Source organism: Loxodonta africana, chromosome 3 (assembly GCF_030014295.1).
Source record: "Loxodonta africana isolate mLoxAfr1 chromosome 3, mLoxAfr1.hap2, whole genome shotgun sequence".
NCBI classification, from domain to species: Eukaryota; Metazoa; Chordata; class Mammalia; order Proboscidea; family Elephantidae; genus Loxodonta; species Loxodonta africana.
The window spans coordinates 20,626,723-20,644,615 of NC_087344.1; positions in this window are offsets into that span (position 1 = coordinate 20,626,723).

Here is a 17,893-nt window from a genome sequence, read left to right on the forward strand (position 1 = left end):
GTCTGTCTTGGACACCACATGTTTCCCCAGAGGTCAGAACTGGGTAACAGAAATAAGAGTATCCCCCGCTTTTTGAAAGGTCACTATATCCAGCTTCACTTTTATGAAAAATCCACATTAGTATCTGTTTTCTTCACATTCAGTGTTTGTTCTACAGTAAGCCATTAAAGAGGCAGTGCATACCCTGAGCAGCCGAAGTCACAGGGCCAAGCTCCTTCCCTGGGAACTACACTCAGCATCTCAATATAAAATGCCACAGCTTTGAACTGTGTCCATGAACATTGTATGTTAGTGTTATTTTAGGTTATATGTATTATTTGGTGGGTTAGTTTTTGGGTCTGGAGATGCTGAAAATTTTTTCTCATATAAATTAATGGTAATCTTCCTCACTTCATCCCATTTCAGCTTATAAGTTTCATAGGAACGTTCTACTTTTGGATAGTGAGGGAAACCTGTAATGTAGATGTGTGTTAAGAGCCAGGAATGAGAAAACAAGGTGATGTTGATAAAACCTCCTTAACCACCACAAGAATGCTAGTAAATGTCAGAAAATTGTAAAATGGTCATCATGCTTGAGAAGGGGCAGATTTCTGTTCAGAAGGAAAATTGTTGTTGCCATTGTGGAGAGAGAGGAGGATGCCAGCAGAATGTCTACTCCTTGATATCGGTACAAAGATATAAGAAAACATGTCAGGAAGATGGGAGACAGGTTGGAGATGAGGGGTGACTTGTTTCCAATCTTTTCATGCACATACTATTGTCACATGCAACATTCCCGGGTGAACCTGTATTAAAACAGCTGTCCTCATTTCCAAACATTAACTAAGGGATTCGGGTTACCTGGCTGGCATCACCGAGGAATGACGCTTGGCATCTGCCCTGGATGTTAGAGGGTGTAGATGGAAGAGCTTTCCTTAGGAAAGGCAGAGGGACCAAGTGAGGCGCCAGGCTCCCTGGCAAGAGGGTCATCTGTGGGTGGAGTCTCAGGTGTGCTGTTTCCTGACTGGAGGGGGACTGTTGAGTGAGATGGTCACAGGCAGACTATTCGAGGTCTCTATGTCCCTTGGGGGCTCAATATCCAAAGCTCTTCATTAAGCAAACACTTTTCTTGTCATTCTGATCCCAGGACATTCCAAATCTTTAAAGACCAAGACAATATAAGGTAGAATTCAGGATGGCTGATTCTCAGCCCCTGGGGGACCATCTGCATGCCATTTACCCCTCTCTACCTATTTCTCTCACCTCCAGATTACATACCTTGCACACATGGATATACTATACTTCTCTAATTGCATTGCAGTCTTTTTAAGTACAACTGGAATCATCTCTATCTTACCAATGGCATTAGAAAGCCTGATTTCAATTTTAGCTGTGAGATTTTAATGTATGTATGAAAAAAAAATAATTTTTATTTTTTTTTATGAGGGTACAAACCATATATATTTAGGAATATAGTTAAGCTACGGTAAAATGCAAAAAATATAGCATTGTTACTTTCTAAGGGTCATTGAATGCATCCTGATCCTTAATCTTTATTCTGTATATTTATAGAGCATGTTTTAAGCTATTCTCTGTGATCAATTCTGACTGTGTTCACTGAAGATAGACCTATTACTTCCTTTTTAGAATTTCATAATCAACTTTTCCTGTGTGTCCCAATAATTTTGGTGTACATTTTTCTTCACATTAGTGGAATGTGGGTTCATGTCTTGGCTGTTGATTTTTAATGGTGTTGTGAGAAATCGCAATGTCACTGGCTAGGCACTGTTATGCAGGTTTATCCATACTCTCAGTAGATTTAGTTAGATGACAACCATTATTTAATAGATGCAGATGGTATTCCATTTGAATATTCACTTAAAAGACTTTATCTTTAATGATTTCAATATTTTATGTGTTTACCAATTTATTTTACTACACTTTGATTGTTTCCATATGAATTTTGTTTGTTAATCTACAGTGTTCCCAACATATTATATGAAAACAATTTGAGACAAGATGACATCATACTGTCACTCTTCATATTAACCTCATTCATTTCAAAAATATGACATAATAAAAACATAAGAAAGGACAGTGAGTTCAAAAAGAAAAAATGTAAATTTTTACTGGAATCTCCCCATTCAAATAGAATCTGTCAGTCATAATTTTAATAGCCAGGAAGAAAAACAATGCAAAAGTGATAACCAACAAAAACAAGACAAATTTTCCAGTTACCATAATCAGAATTCAAACACAAAATTATAAGTAGACTGCACCAAGGGGCTTTGTAAATTTATGGCCTTAGCAAGAAATTTTAGCTGGATGGTTGCTCTTTCCAGGTAATAAGGGCTAAATGTTCTGGAAAATGAGTAGGTATTTGAAGCCAAGGTCAGAGGTGGTGCTACTTGATTTGAGAAGTGTGAGTGAACACAGGAATTGTGGACATTGCTTGGCTCGTGTCTGCGGACTTTGATCAACTGAAAGTTTCTTAAAAGCCTTCAGGGAGAAACTGAACCAAGCTCCCTCCTGTCTTGGTGGCTGGATTTGTGATTTTCTCACTATTACCAACAGGAAAAGGCAGGAAATAGAATTCAGGACTTGAGTGTTGGTGATTGGTGAGAGCTAGTGTGAACCTGCTAGACAGAAAGAGTGAACCCATCAGTGAGAAAAGAGAGAGAGAGAAAAATCATTCCATTCAAAGAGAATATGCAAGTCATAATTTATATAGCCAGGAAGAATAATAACGCAAAAACAATAACCAATAAAAGTATACTCAGAAAAAAAAAATCATGATTCAGAACATACAAGCAAGCAAGGCTGTAATGGAATGTGTGATGGAGAGCATAGAAAGATGAGATCAAAGAAGTAGTGTTAGGTAAATCATACAAAAAGCATACTGATGGAAAGAGCAGATGCAGGATGGCCTAATAATCCTAAATGATGGTGGCTTGCACCATGGTTGTAATGGTGGAGGTGGTAATATTTGGTGGGATTATGGATATATTTGGTGGTATAGACAACAGGGTTTTCTGAAAAATTGGGCACTGGAGGTAAGAAAGGGAGAGGAATAGAAGATGATGCTGGGCTTGTAGTTTTGGGTCTGGTGAGTTTGAGGTGCCTGTTAGGCAACTACATGGAGATGCCAAGTGAGCAGTTGTGTATAAGCCTGGAATTCAGGTGAATGTTCCTCTGCAGACATAAATCTGAAAGTTGCTAGAGTGTACAGTGTAGACTGTAGTTGTTAGAGTGGAGTGTAGAAGGCCGAAGAAGAATTGACCTTTGAATTGTGGTGTTGGGGAAGAATATTGCATATACCATGGACAAATGAGCAAATCTGTCTTGGAAGTACAACCAGAATGCTCCTTAGAAGCAAGGATGACAATGTTACGTCTCACATACTTTGGACATGTTATTAGGAGGGACCGGTCCCTGGAGAAGGACGTCATGCTTGGTAAAGTAGTGCATCCGCTAAAAAGAGGAAGACCCTCATTGAGGTGGATTGACTTGGTGGCTGCGACAATGTGCTCAAGCAAAACAACCATTGCAAGGATGGAGCAGGACTGGGCAGTGTTTCTTTCTCTTGTACATAGGGTCGCTCGAGGGAACCTAACAACAACAACAGAATGTGGACAACTTTTAAAGCCTTGAGTATGGATGCTGTTGCAAAGGAGTCAGGGTAGCTAGAGAAAAGAGGGTTAGGACTGCGCCTTAAGGCACTCCGGTGTGTGAGGTTGTGAACATGAGAGAGACATATCACAGGAAATTGAGAACTAGTATCCAGTGAGGTAGGAGTAAAACCAAGACAATGTAGAGTGCTGGAAAACAAATGTATTATTTTCCATGACTTCTGTAATAGATAAGCACAAACTTGGCAGCATAATACAACAGAAATGGAGGACAGAAGTCTGAAATCAGTTTCACTGTTCCGAAATCAAGATTTGTGCAGAGTACTGCTCCCTCCAGAGACTCTACAGACAAATCTGTTTGTTGTCTCTTTGAGCTTCTGATGGTTTTAGGTTTTCCTTGGTTTGTGACCCCACCATGTCATCCAAGCCTCCATGGGCATATTATCTTTCCTTCCATCTGAGTCAAATCTCTCTCTGCATCTCTGTCATAAGGATATTTTTTATTATATTTAGGGTCTACTCAGATAATCTAGGACATGATCCATAACTTAATCCCATCTGCCAAGAACCTTTTTTTCCAATAAGGTAAAATTTACAAGGTCTACACATTAGGACTTGATATCTTTTGGGCTGTTATCCAATGTATTACACCAAGTGAAGAAAGTATTTCCAGTAAGTACTAAACTAAGTCAATGTAGGTGACAAATGAAATGGAGAACTGAAGCCTGGATTTAACAAGGTAGAGAACCTTGGTGACTCTCAGAAGCACTTTCTGTTGCACGCAGGTGCAAGAGTCTGATTGGACTGACCTCAGAAAGAAATGGGAAGTCAGAATACATGATCAGGAATATAGACAAAATTAAAGTTATTTCAGAGAATTTAAGGAAAAGGATTTTATTTATTTCATAGTAGACAACTTTTATAGCAAAAACAGTCATAGATGAGAATGAAAATACCAAGTTGCTCTCACTCCTGTAAAATGCTAACAGAATTTCAAAAAATCAAATCCAGAAATGAATGAGAAAAGGGAATACTTCTGTCAAATTTGGTTTAATTCCATGAGTGCAAGGTTGGTTCTTTCTCCATACTACCAGTGTTCACTCTCATTCTTCCTTTACTTGGAAGTCAACTTCTCAGTGAGGCTTCTTCCATCCCTCCTACCTAAATTACAACACCTTCATATTTTCTTACCCTATCTCCTGATGTATATTCTCCATAACACTTACCACCACCCAAGTCATGCATTTCTAATTGCATCAGGTTGGGTGTCCTGGGGAGCAGAGATTAGGATGCCAAAGGTTTGTTAGGGAGTACTTCTTGGACCAGCACCTGTGAAGGAGAAGGGAACAAAGAAGGATTGGGCAGGGGGAGAAACTGAGTTGGGATGCACTCTTGAGATTAGGAGGGAGCTCTGTAGCTGGAATGGCCCTTCAGAGTTATTCCAGTTTGGGGAACAGGGTCAGGCCTTTAAAGGGTGTATTGATCATACATTGGGTACAACCCTGGGAGGAGGTGTGACCTTGAGTACCCAGGCTCTCTTCTACTGAGGCCCTCCCAAATGAGGCTAACAGTTAAAGGTGCTCTGCTGGCCTAAGTGCTGAAGCAAGTGTTTAAAATATGTGAAAGTAGCAGGAAAGAAAGGACCAGAATGAGAATGCCAGACCTGGAATAAAGTTGTGCTGGCTCACATTCATTGGGTACACTATTTCAGTACTCATTAGGTGGCAGGCATTGCATTTGTTGTTGTTCATTGCTACTGAGTCAGCACCGACTAACTGGGATTCCATGTAAAACCAAATGAAATGCTCCCCAGGCTTGTGTCATCTTCATGGTGGCTTGTATGTTTTAGTCCATTGTAGTTGCCATTGTTAATCCCATCTTCTTGAAGGTTTTCCTGGCCTTTGCTGTCCCTCAACTTTATCCAACACAAAGTCTTTTAGTGATTGGCCCATTCTGATGATGCATCCAAAGTAAGTGAGTTGAAGACTCAGATCAATGTTCTGTTCTCAATTGGGTTTTCATTGGCTGATTTTTAGAAGTAGATTACTAGACCTTTCTTTCTAGTTTGTCTTAGTCTGCAAGTTCAGCTTAAACCTGTTCATGATGGGTGACCCTGCTGATGTTTGAAATACTGGTGGCATAACTTTCAGCATTGTTGCAACATGCAAGCCATCACAGTACAACAAAATGACAGACAGGTAGTGACATTACAGTAAGCACTTGTAGTCACTATGATGCTTGACTCCACAGACTTTCCCAATAAGAGGTTTAGTCTAAGCCTCCCATAGTGATGAAATTTCTCTTGCTGGTAATTAGTTTTGGAAGGTTCATATGTCCCATACCAGGCTGATAGTATAGGCTGTCTTCTAAATGATTCCTTGGGAAGATTATTTCTCTGTTACAAAGAGACCAAATAGAGGCAGTCAGTTTTCTGTCCTTTTATTGTTTCTGAGATGACCTATGTGCTGCTGCAGCCTTTGGTGATCATGAGGAGAACAACCTCAACAAGAAGCCAACGCGTGAAGAGAGAAAATGCAACCCTGTAGTTCTGTGCCTGAACCTATTCTACCTCTGAGACTCTTGTTAGGAGTGATAATTGTTTTTAATGCTTGACCCTGTTTGTGTCACTGATAAAGCTGAGGTGTCTCAAACCTTCTCTAACACATGAACTAATATGTTTATGCCAACTTTATAGATGATGATACTGAGCTTGGAAGCAAATTGTCGAATGTCAAACAGCTACTACTGAGCAGAGGTAAGATTCAACTTGATGTCCAGGATGAAGACCAGGTTCTCAAGATCAACGACAAGGTACATGGATGGGAACAGCCTAAAGAGGAGGGGCTGCCATACTGGATTCTCTGAGAGGACCAGGTGGGAGGAATCTTGCTTGGTTTTCCCATGTTCAGTGTTCTGATTCCATGTTGCTGACGAGTCTGATGGAGAAAAATAGAGGTGATGATACACGTAATAGATATGCAAGGAGTGCTCATTTAGAGGAAGTCTCACATCTATCTTGTGAAACAAAATGAATATCACAAACCTTTCTCTATGCTCTCTCTGTTTTTCTCTCTTTCTCCTCCACTTCCTTCTTCCTTTCCTCTTTCACTCTTTTTCTCTCAGGCCTCCTCTCTCCTCCACTACCTCATTCCTCAAATTTTAATTATTGAATATCCTACTGCCTAGAAAATCACCAAATTCAAGACTATAGCTGCCTCTGGGAAGCAAAGGAGAAGAATGGGCAGGAATAAAAAAAAAGTCCTCTTTATGCATACTATTGTATTAATTTAAGAAGATAGTTGTTATGACAAAATATCAGCATTTTTTAAATTCTGGAAACATATATGTGGGTATTTCTCCTAGTGTTCTGTGCTTTTGTGCCTCTTAAAATAGTTCATTGATCAATAAACGGAAACAGGTAAATGGCTGATTTAGCCTGTGATATCTGCATATAAAAAAAAAGTTTTTTTTTTTTTAATCTGCGTAGTTTTCCACTTTGTCATGGATAGAATTATGTCCCCCTACCAAAAAAATGTGTGTATTAACTTGGTTAGGCCATGAATCCCAGTATTCTCCATTTTGTGATTGCAATTTTATGTCAAAAAGGATTAGAGTGGGATTGTAACACATTTACCAGGTCACATCCCTGATCCAATGTAAATGGAGTTTCCCTGGGGTGTGGTCTGCACCACTTTTTATCTCTCAAAAGGTAAATGGAAAGGGAAGCAAGCAGAGAACCGGGGACCTCATACCACCAAGAAAGCAGCACCAAGAGCAGAGTGTGTCCTTTGGTCCTGAAGTTCCTGGGCTGAGATTCTCCCAGACCAAGGGAAGACTGATGACAAGGACCTTCCTTCAGATGCATCACAGACAGAAAGCCTTCCCCTGGAGTTAGCACCCTGAATTCAGACTTCTAGTCAATCAGACTGTGAGACAATAAGTTTCTCTTTGTTAAAGCCATCTACTTGTGGTATTTCTGTTATAGCAGCACTAGATGTCTAAGACACACTTCTTCTCACATAGTTCTCATAACCAGGTAACAGAGTGAAAACCAAAAGGAATATTAAGAATCATATATAAAAAAGTAAGAAGAAGATCAGCGTACAACTCTGCTCTCAAAAAACATTAAAGGAAATTTTGGAAAAATCTAGAACGTTCAAAATTGAACAAGGGCAAGTTCCAGGAATTTTAGGGTCAGGGTAGGATATTAGCATAAAGAGAGCTGTTCAAGTACTGGTGCAAAGGTACAAAGAAGTATGTAAAGAGGATGGACAATTAGGCATGTGTCTCACAAGTGACTCCATTCTGCTCATCTCCTGCAAATACCTACCTTACAGCTGCCCCCAAAGGGACTGTTAGACAAAGATCTCTCCCAATTTGGAAAACATAAACTAGGGATCTTCAGATTACCTGGGTGCTAGCACTAAGGAGTGAGATTAAGTTCTCCAGAGATTAAAGGATAAAAATGGAAGTGCTGTACTCAAGGAGCGCAGAAAGACCAGGCTTTTGTGAAGAAATGATGATCTCTTCTTTTTAGGTGTGCTACCTACTGACCTGGGCAAGGCTATTGAGTGTGTGGTCGTAGACAGACTATTCGTAGTCTCTGTGACCCTTGAAGTTTCAGTATCCAAAGCTCATCATTGGTCAAACTCTTTTGTTGTCATTCTGATCCCAGGCTAGTGAAAATCTTTAAGGAGCAAGGCTCAGAGAAAGAAGAACTTAGCATTGACTGATTCCTTCACCAGGGATATGCCATCGTCTTTCTTCCAAGTCTTTCTGCTCACATCCATTGCAAGTACCATGCACAAATGCACACAGAGCACTTCCATAATTAGATTCTAGTCCTTTTTTCAGATATATTCGAATGCATCCCTTTTCCAACAAAAATACCAGGGAGACTGATATCATGCTTAGGGTCACAAATACAGTTTATTATACTGGTATACATATTACCTGTATAGAGACAGGTGATAATTTTTATCAGTTCAACTTTATGGACTTCAACTCTAAAAAATTCCAGCTATAAGAGCCAGTTCTACGTATGGCTCACTGAAGGTTGCATATTGTATTCAGCTGTTTCTAATATGTTTTCTGTAATCAACATGGACTTAGCATGTAACAGAGATATTACTCATTTTTTAGAATTTTGCTACTAAGTTTTTTCAACTTCATAGTAGTAACTTCAATATACACCTTTTTTGTTTCCCACATTACTGACCATAGATTGAAATTGTGACTTTTTGTTATCAATATTGTTGAAATAAATTACAAATTCCCCAGAGAGGAATTAACTGTGATACAATAGTTGTAACATACTATGATTTTGGGATTTCTTGCTACCACAACAAACTTATTTTTGGTTGATTGGTATGCTACAATAATTAAAATTCATGACAATGGTGTAGGGATAGAAACAAGAGACTTGTTGATTGGAAGAGAGAACCCAGAAGAGGACCAGCACGTAATAGTAACTATTTATGAAGACGTGGCATTACAACGAATGGATGGGCAATTTAATAAAAGTTTCAGGGACATAAAAATGAATTTGAATTCCTGCCTCACATCAAAGGCAAAAATTATTCCAGTGGGTTCACCCTTCAAATGTAGAAGGTAATACTATAAATATTTCAGATAAAGATAGATACGTAGAGGTTTCATAAACAAGACCTATTGAGGACAAACCATTAAGAAAAATATTGACAAATTCAACCATGTTAAAACTAAGCCCTTCTGTTCAGCCAAAAACACTAAAGGATATCCAAAACAAACCATACACCTTAAGAAGAAATTTTCCATGCATATAACCAACAAAGTATTAATATCCCAATTAAACAAAGCTTATAAATTAATAAGAAGAAAGATAAACCACTCAAAAGAAACACCATGAACAGATATTTCACAAAAGGGGAAAAATAAACAGCCCATAATACGTGAAAAACCTGTCAATCACATAATAAGAGAAATAGAAATCAATTAAATAATGTTTTACACCCAGCGGATTGATAAATGAAAATGTGTTGGTGATTAGGTGAACATAAGGAACATTGAACATTAGTGTAAATTAGTTCAACCACTCAGGAAACTCCTTGTAACTACTCAAAGGATAATAGGTGCTCCTCCATACCCAATAACTACCCTTCTCCAAGTATAAAACTCTTGCTCATTTCTGCCAGAAGATATGTATGGAACTATTGAAACAGCCCTATTCATAATAGCAGAAAACTAGTAAGCAAAATTCCCATGAACATCAAAAAGGAGAAATTTTGTGATATTACTATATATAATGTGAAAAAACACAGCATTGACAATAAATTAGGTAGTGCTACACTCAACAAGAGGTTTGAATCTCAAAAGCACAATGATGAGAAAAACAAGGCAGACAGAATTCTTATATTAAGATTAAAGAATCAGTGCCAGTACTATTCAATAGGAAAATAAAAATCTCTTCAACAAATGGTACTGAGACAACTGGATAGCCACATGCAAAAGAGTAAAAGTGAATTCTTACCTCATAGCTTATATAAAAATTAACTCAGAATGGATGAAGACCTGAATATATGCACTAAAATATAGACTTCTTAGAAGGAAACATAGAGGCAAATCTTCAAGAACTTGAATTGGAAATGGTTTCTTAAATATGACACCAAAAGTACAGGCAACACTATTCACTTTTTTACTATAACAGGTAATATTTATAGGTTCCAGGGCTTAATATATGTTTTGGGGGAACCAGTATTTAACTCATACAGGGGAGATGTCTTCTGAAGACTCCATGGACAGGTCTACCAACAATATATCCAATGAAGAACAGTAAATTTTCTCTCTGGACATCATGTATGGATATGACACTATCATCTGCTAAAGCAATGAATATGACCATGAGGGAGACCAGTTCTATGATGAAGCCTACTCTCCTGTCCCTGTACATTCTCTACCTCTGAAAGGCCTTTCCCTGTAGTGAGATATAACTCTATTGTTTGAGGATATTAGAGTCAGTTCTTTTTCTTCTTAAAATCAAAGAATTCCTCACTGATGAAGTTCAGATACCTTATACTCATCTCAAGCCACAAAGACAATGTATTTATGCCATTTCGTAGATGCTGAAATTGAGTATAGTGGATGCTAATGTTGCCCTGAAGAGACAGAAATGGATATCACTAATTAACAAATTTGAGTATAACCACGGCCAGCTCCCTTATATGACAGTGTGGCTAAATTGTTGTTAGATTGTTAGGTATCGTCAAGTGAGTTCCGGCTCATAATAACCCTATGTACAACAGAATGAAACACTGTCTGGTCCTGCACCATCTTCATAAGGTTGCTGTGTTTGAGCCCATTGTTGCAGCCACTGTGTCAGTCCATCTCATTGAGTCTCCCTCCTTACACTGACCTTCTATCTTACCAAGCATGGTGTCCCTTACTAGGGACTGGTCGCTGCTCATAGTATGTCCAAAGTACTTGAGAAGAAAGTTCACCATCCTTGCTCCCAAGGAGCACTCTGGTTGTACTTCTTCCAAGACAGGCTTATTTATTCTGGCAGTCAATGGTTGTGATCATTAAGGTTGTGTGTCAATTTCGCTGGGCCATGATTCTCAGAGGTTTGGCAGATATGATCTAGTTTGGCAGTCTTAAGATGATGTGATCACCTCCATGATAAAAATTCATATAGTGTGATCACCTCCGTGATGGGAACTGCTCTGAGTAGCCAATCAGTTGAAATGGAGTTTCCTTGGGGGTGTGGTCTGCATTCAACATAAGTAGACTTTCTAGCAAGGCTTGGGGGGTTTGCTCACACTGAATCCTTCAGTTGGCTCCTGATCATCTGACGTCTGGTTCTTGGGACTTGTGCTAGCAGCTTGTCTGCCGTTTGCCTGCCGATATTCGAATTGGTACATCTTCCTAGACTGCGAGCCAGAGCCCTGCTGTCTGGCTTGCTGATCTTGGGTTCCCCAGACCCTGCTGCTACATGAATCAGGAGAAGCCTCCAGCCGGACCCACATTCCAGCCTCTAAAACTCCATGAGCCATTTCCTTAATATAAAACTCTCTCTTTATATTTATACGCTTCCCTTTCATCTGGTACCCGAGGGCTTCTTTTGCTGCTCTATTTGTTCAAGTTGTAGGGTTAATGTCTTGATTTTGGCCCTTTCTTCTTTTTGCATGTGTGCATTTATTACAATAAATTGACCCTTGAGCATTGCTTTTGCTGTTTCCCGAAGATTCTGGTAGGATGTGTTTTCATTCTCATTTGATTCTATGAATCTCTGTATTCCGTCCATGCTTTCTTCTATAACCCAGTAGTTTTTGAGCAAGATATTTTTCATTTTTCATGTATTTGATTTTGTTTTTTTCTTGCTTTTTCTGTTGCTGATTTCTACTTTTTTTGGTTTTATAGTCAGAAAAGATGCTTTGTAATATTTCGATGTTTTGGATTCTGTTAAGGCTTGTTTTGTGGTCTAATATGAGGTTTATTCTGGACAATGTTTCATGTGCATTGGAAAAGAAAGTATACTTGACTGCTGTTGGGTGGAGTGTTCTGTATATGTGTATGAGATCAAGTTGGTTGACTGCGACATTTAGATCTTCTGTGTCTTTACTGAGCTTCTTTCTAGATGTTCTGCCCTTTGCCAAAAGTGGCGTATTAGAGTCCTACTACTATTGTGGAGCTGTCTATTCTTTTTTCACTGCTTTTAGAGTTTGTTTTATATATTTCAGAGCCCTGTTGTTGGGTGGATATAAACTTATTACAGTTATGTTCTCCTGGTGTGTTGGGCCTTTAATCATTATGTAGTACCCTCCCTTATGCTTTGTGGTGGATTTTGCTTTAAAGCCTATTTTGGCAGAGATTAATATTGCCACCCCTACTCTTTTTTTGTTGTTGTTTGCTTAATATATGTATTTTTTTCCATCCTTTGAATTTTAGTTTGTGTCTCTGATTCTAAGGCTTGTCTCTCTTAGACAGCATATAGATGGATCATATTTTTTATCCATTCTGCCACTCTCTGTCTCTTTATTGGTGCATTTAGTTCATTTACATTCAAGGTAATTATTGATAGGTATTTGCTTTGTGCTTAGTGCTGCCATTTTGATTTTTTTTAATGGTATTGTCCATTTCTTTGATCCACTTTGTGCTGAGTCATTTTTCTTTATGTATTTCCTTTTCATCTTTTTCATTGTTGTTGATTTTGTATTTGCTGAGTCTTTATTTTTTTTTCTTTTGGTGTGTAGATTTGTTAGTTTCTTTTGTGGTTACCCTAAAAATAACCTGTATTTTTATAAGTTTAAATCAACCTTTTATTCCTTAACTTCTTCTCCATATGAAACTTCTGTCACTACACTATTAGTCCCTCTTTTCTATTTTAATGTTGTCATCTTTCACATATTGACATCTCTGTTTCCTGATTTCCAGTGTTTTAGCTTTGACTTATTTTTGTGACTTCCCTATCTGTTTATTCTGTCCTGTGTTCTAGTCTTGGGTTTTTATCTGGTATCATTGATTCTCTAGCCAGATGGCTCCCTTTAGTATTTCTTGTAATTTTGGCCTGGTCTGTACAAATTCTATTAGCTTCTCTTTATCTGGAAATGCCCTAATTTTGTCTTCATATTTGAGAGATAGTTTTGCTGGATATATAATTCTTGGCTGGCAATTTTATTTTCCTTCCATGTTTTATATATGTTATCCTATTGCCTTCTTGCCCGCATGGTTTCAGCTGAGTATTCTGAGCTTATTCTTATTGACTTGTCTTTGTAGGTAACTTTTTGTTTATCTGTAGCTGCTCTTAAAGTTCTATCTTTATCTTTGGTTTTGGCAAGTTTGATTTTATGTCTTAGTGAATTTCTTTTGAGATTTATCCTGTGCGGAGTTTGATCAGTTTCTTGGGTAGGTATCTTCTCATCTTTCATGATATCAGGGAAGTTTTCTGCAGCAAATCTTCAAGAATTCTCTCTGTGTTTTCTGTTATCCCCAACTGTTTTGGTACTTCAATCACTCATAGGTTATTCCCCTTGATAGAGTCTCACATATTTCCTAAGGTTTCTTTCTTTCTTTTTTCTGATTTTTCCTCGAGTAAACAGCTATCAAGTGCTTTATGTTCAGTCTCACTAATTCTGACTTCCATTTCCTCAATTCTGCTCATATGACTTTCTACTGAGTTGTTTAATTCTGAAATTTTGTCAGTTTTTTGAATTTCTATTTTCTGTCTCTCTATGGATTCTAGCAGCCTGTTAAATTTGTCATTCTGCTCTTGTATAGCTTTCCTGAATTCCTCTATTGCTCTGTCTGTGTGCTCTTTGGCTTGGTCTGAGTTTTGCCTGATCTCCTTTCTGATCTCTTGAAGAGCTCCATATATTAGTCTTTTGAATTCTACCTCTGGTAATTCCAAGACCTTCTCTTCCTGCATGAAGTTTCCTGCTTCTTTGTTTTGGTTGCTAGCTGGAGCCATCATGGTCTGCCTTTTTATGTGATTTGATATTGACTGTTGTCTCTGAGCCATTAATAATTTATTATATTTATTTATTGTATATTTGTTTATTGTGTCCTAGCTTCTTATTTTGTTTTGTCTTGATATGCCCAAATAGGCTGTGCATACGGGCTACCCTGATTATAGGCATCTTTGAAGCTCTCACATCCTGTCACCAGGGGGTTAGGGCTGCTACTAGGTGTGTAAGCCCAGAAATCAGTTTACTTTTTTGGGTAGACTCAGCTCAACTGTTCAGGTCATCGGTCACTGAGTAGGTGGTTCAGGCTCTCACCTACAGTCCTAGATGGGCAGGGCTACATATGGGTGATCAGAGTACAGGCACAGGTAGCTGGCTGCAGTAGGTGGTTATGTGCTGGGCAAGGTAGGGGGCTGATAGCTGCCCCTGAGTGCCTAGGTGGGATGTGTGTCCCTGTCCTCAAGAGTGCATAGGTGGGTGGGTTTTGCAGGAAAACTTTGGGCATGCAATGCTGTTTGTTTGCTGTAAGGACGGAGAAGCACCACTTATTCTCAGATCCCTCTAGGGGATGGCTAGGTGGATTGGGTGAAGCCACCAGTCCTCAGGCCCCTGATGTTGTTGGTTGAAGATCCTGCTTAATGGGTAGGGTGGTGTCAAAACTTACAAATCCACCACTCCCTCTTAGTTGTTGCAGTTGAAAATAGGCTTCTGGTACATACCCTGTTGTACTATACTAATGAGGGCCAACACTGTTGAAATGGCCCATGCAGTTCTAGGCAGGAGTGAAAGGCATTCAAAGACCATGGACCCCTTATAGGCAAAGGGACAGTTCCTGTCCTGAGTCCCTGGCTTAAGGGGCATAGTGATTTTTTTAATCTGCAAGAATGGTGTGGGTGCAGTTAGCCTTGAGCTCCCAGCTTAGTGGAGCTGGTGGCCACCTTTGTTTGTTTGTTCATTTGTTTATTTGTTCCCTCCCCAAAGCTGAGGGACTGGGTTGGGTGCAACAGGTTCCACTTCTAGCCTAGGGGGCATGAAACTGCTGAACACTGCTGGACCAGCACCAGAACAAAGCAGGGAGGGTGCAGATGAGGGGAAGAGAGGCATTTTTCCCTTACATAAGTCCTATAGGAAAAAGGGTTATTTCGATCCCATGTGGTAGGTTAGACACTTGCACTTAACTTTCACCAATCAAGTGCCACTTCCTCCTGGCTCCAGATGCTCCAAATGTTCCAGCCTACCGTGTGCTGGCTAGATCAAGTCTGGCACCTCTTCACTGCTTTTAAACTGTCTCTTCCTCCCCCTGCCACTTGGTCTGTCTCCTCAACTTTGTCTTTGATGTTAAGGGCTCCTAGATTGTCATATATAATTGATTCACTTGTTTTTTTCTTTTGGGTCTGTGTTGTAAGAGGGACCTCAGGAACATCTGACTATTCCAGCCACTTGGTCCTACCTGTGAATTATATTTTAAATAAATGCTATTAGAAGTAAAAATAAATTAAATTTTTGTGCATTAAAGCACCTTATCAAGGAAAGAGATAACCTATAAAATGTAAGAAAGTATTTGAGAACAATGTATCTGATAAGGCTTTCATGCCCAGTATACAGAAAGATCTCCTACAGCTCTATGATAAAAAGACAACCCAATTTGAAAATGAGCTAAGAACTTGAATAGATATTTCTCCAAAGATGTACAAATGACCAATAAGGACATAGAAAGATGCTCAACATCAATAGTCATAATGGAAATATAAATCAAAACCACAATGAGATATCCCTCTCACACCCACCAGGATAGCTGTTATCAGAAAAATAGAAATTAATAAGTATTGATGAGGGTGTGGGGAAATTGAAATGCCCATCCTTTGCTGGTGGGAATGTAAAATTCCACACTGTTTTGGAAAACACTTCTGTGTTTCTTCAAAATTTAAACATAGAATTATCATATGACCCAGCAAATCTACTCCCACATGTATATCCAAAAGACTTGTAAGCAGGGACTCAAGTTGCTTTACATCAACGATGATAGTGGCATTTTTTACAGTAGCCCAGATGTGTAAGCATCTCAAGTGTCAATCAACAAATGAATGTATAAACAAAATGTGGTTTCTATTTTGGGTGATAAAAACCATTATGAAGTAGATAATGGTAATGGTTGTGCAACTAGATGCAAGTACTTATTGTTACTGAATTGTATACTTAAATATGGTTTAAATAGCAAAGTTTTCTTACATATATATATATCTTACTATGATAAAATTTCAAAAAACAAATTATATTATGTCCCTATTTGTGGATGATGTGATACTATACATCAAAAACCCAAAAGACTCCATTAGAAAACTACTGCAACTGATAAATTCAGCAGAGTTGCAAGATACAAGACAAACATAACAAAAATCATTTGGATTCCTACACACCAATAAAGAGAACAATGAAAAGGAAATCAAGAAAAAAAAATACCATTTATGATAGCTCCTAAAAAAAAAAAAGCTTTGGAATAAATCTAACCAGGGATATAAAAGACGTATGCAAAGAAAACTACAAAACACTACTGTAAGAAACCAAAAAAGGTCTACATAAATGGAAAAACATACCATGCTCATGGATAGGTAGACTCAACATTGTGAAAAGACAATTCTACCCAAAGTGGTTTACAAATACAATGCAATACCGATTGAAATACCAACAACATTCTTCAAAGAGATGGAAAAACATATCATTAACTTCATATAGAAGAGAAGAAGCCCTGGATAAGTAAAGCACTACTGAAGACAAAGAGTAAAGTAGGAGGACATGCACCACCTGATCTCAGAACCTACTATACAGCTACGGTAGTCAAAACAGCCTGGTACTGGTACAACAACAGATATATGCACCAATGGAACAGAATTGAGAACACAGATGTGAATCCATCCACCTGTGTTCACCTGATCTTCAACAAGGGCCCAGAGTCCATCGAATGGGGAAAAAACAGCCTTTTTAACAAATGGTGAGGCAAAAGTGGATGTCCATTTGCAAAAAAAAAAAAAAAAAAAGAAGAAGAAACAGGACCCATATCTCACACCACATACAAAAACTAACTCAAAATGGATCCAAGACCTAAATATAAAGCCAAAAACTATGAAGTTCATAGAAGAAAAAAAGATCAGTGCTAGAGGCCCTAATAGACAGCATTAACAGGATACAAACCACAACAACAACACACAAGCTCCAGAGGATAAGCTAGTTAACTGGAATCTTCTAAAAGTTAAAGACTTCTGCTTATCAAAAGTTTTCACCAAAAGAGTAAAAAGAGAACCTACAGACCGGAAAAAAATTTTGGCTATTATAAATCAGACAAAGGTTCAATCTCTAAAATCTACAAGGATATCTAACACTTCTACAACAAAAAGACAAATAATCCAATTAAAAAATGGGCAAAGGAAATGAATAGACACTTCTCCAAATAAGACATTCAAGCAGCTAACAGACACATGAGGAAATGTTTGTGGTCGCTAGCCATTAGAGAAATGTAAATCAAAACCACAATGATATACCATCTCATTCTGACATTATTGGTGCAAATCAATACAACAGGAAATAACAAATGTTGGAGAGGCTGCAGGTAGATTGAAACACTTATTCACTGCTGGTGGGAATGCAAAATGATGCAACCAATTTGGAAAATGATATGGTACTTCCTTAGAAAGCTAGAAAGAGAAATACCATATGATCCTGCAATCCCACTCCTAGAAATACATCCTAGAGAAATAAGAACCGTCACGGGAATAGACATATGCACACCCATGTTTATTGCAGCATTGTTCACAATAGCAAAAAGATGGAAACAACCTAGATTCCCATCAACAG